Genomic DNA, 2,217 nt, shown 5'->3' with positions numbered 1-2,217 from the left:
CCATTTTTTTTGCAGTTCTGATACTCTCTTGAAAAGTTCTAGAACTCTTTGCAACAATTTTCAATTGTTCCGGTCATTAAATACAAATAATAGGCTTTTAAAAAAAGGTGTGCTAAGTTCTCGAAGCGCACTTAATCAGTAAAATCAACTATTTCTTTAAAACTATTGTTATATATGATATAGAACTCTAGAAGTATTGTAAAACAAACCGGAACTCTAAAGAAATAGTTAATTTAAATAATTTTTTTGATTAGGTGCGCTGCGAGAACTTAGCGCACCTTTTTTTGAAAGTCTTTTTTTTTGTATTTAATGACCGGAACTATTTAAAATTGTTGCAAAGAGCTCTAGAACTTTTCAAGAGAGTATCAAAACTGCAAAAAAAATGTCACATTTTTGAATATGGTGTGCCAAGACTTGGCACATCATATTTAAAAATGTGCCATTTTTTTTTAAGTTTTGATACTCTCTTGAAAAGTTCTAGAGCTCTTTGCAACAATTTTAAATAATTCCAGTCATTAAATACAAAAAAATAGACTTTTAAAAAAAGGTGCGCTATGTTCTCGAAGCGCACTTAAAATAAAGCAGAGGTTCGACATATTTTAAATCATACCACCACTGCAATCGCGTTCAGTTGAGAAAGATGTTTTGTATCTGTTATAAAATTCGTGGTTCTGATTGGTACATTCTCTTAGATACAGTGAAGGTTAAGAAGGTATACACCAATCAGTTTCACGTTCCGCCAGTTTCTCGTTCCGGTAAGTGGCGTCTCGTAACGGAGATTTTGAAACTATTATACTCAACAGTTTGCAATACTGCAGTTCAAAACGAATACGTTATAACGAGAATAACGTATGTCGCGAATCATTTTATTGCTTTCGCGATTTCGGCTCGCTGATTTACGTCCAAATCATTGCCGGAAGTGCCGAAAGTAAGTTTCGTGCGTTTGTGTTGAAGAGATATCGGCACTTAAGTGTCCGAAATGCATACGTCCCAGAACGAGCAGTCGGAAGTTTCAACAAGAGTATCGCGCTTTTATCGCGTTAATGGATGATAGAAATGCTAGTTGGAAAAGTGTTGTGCGCAAATATTGTCGGGAGTGTTGAAAGTAAGTCTTGCACGTTCGTCATGACGAGATATCGTTAAATAAGAACTCGAAATAAGTATATCATGGAGCGGACAGTCGACAGTGCCGGGAAACTGAGCCCAGGCGTATTGGCGTTCTTTTCCCTTCACTCACGCACACAGAGTCGTCCTGTCTATCGGTGTGACAAGCTCGTTACATGGATAGACTTAGCGTCTCTGCATGCGTAAGTGGAGGAGAAAATCGCCGGTACGCTTGGGCTCCATTTCCTAGGATTGAGTCGGGAGTTCCAAGAAAAGTATCGTGCGTTCGTCACATATATATTATAGCCACAAACGAATATTTGGAGTGTCCCGATGCTCAATGTCAGTATCGGAAGATGGGAATCCATTGCCAGAATGGCAATATTAGTATCAGTGATAGTGCAAATGTAAATATAATTATAAAGTGTAAGTGAATATCAGTGTTAAATGAATATTTAAAATACCATAGCGGAGCAATCGAAAGCTAGGATGATCGACGCAGAATGTCGACTTATTTTGGCAGGAGAATAGTGTTATGCATTTGAAAATTTTCTCTCGCACACCTGCATTCGCATCTGTCTGTCATATGACAAATCTTCGGGGCTTATTAATCGTGAAGACGTGATTCGATGGGAATGTGGTTTACACCGTAATGACTTATTTTGATAGGAGAATAATGTTATATGTTTGAAATTTTTCGCTCGCACCTGTCATATGACAAAATTTCGGGGATTATTACTCGAGAACAGGAATACGGTGTGCACCGTGACGATTTATTTGGATAGGAGAATAGTATCATACGTTTCAAATATTTTTCTCGCACACCTGGATTCTCATCTTTCTGTCACTTGACAATCTTTCGGGCCTTCTTATTCGAGAACGCGTGATCGGACAGGAATACGGTTTGCATCGCGACGACCAGAGAATGTTATCATATGTTTCAAATTTTTTTATCGCATACCTGGATTCTCACCTTTCTGTCACTTGACAATCTTTCGGGGCTTCTTGAGAACGCGTGATCGGACGGCAATACGGTTTGCACCGCGATGTCTTATTTGGACCGGATAATGTTATCATATATTTCAAATTTTTTTATCATACACCTGGAATCTG

The sequence above is a fragment of the Odontomachus brunneus genome, unplaced genomic scaffold, assembly GCF_010583005.1.
Source record: "Odontomachus brunneus isolate Ranch 3 - 2012 unplaced genomic scaffold, Obru_v1 Obru_scaffold_022, whole genome shotgun sequence".
NCBI lineage: Eukaryota > Metazoa > Arthropoda > Insecta > Hymenoptera > Formicidae > Odontomachus > Odontomachus brunneus.
This window is presented reverse-complemented; position numbering follows the sequence as displayed.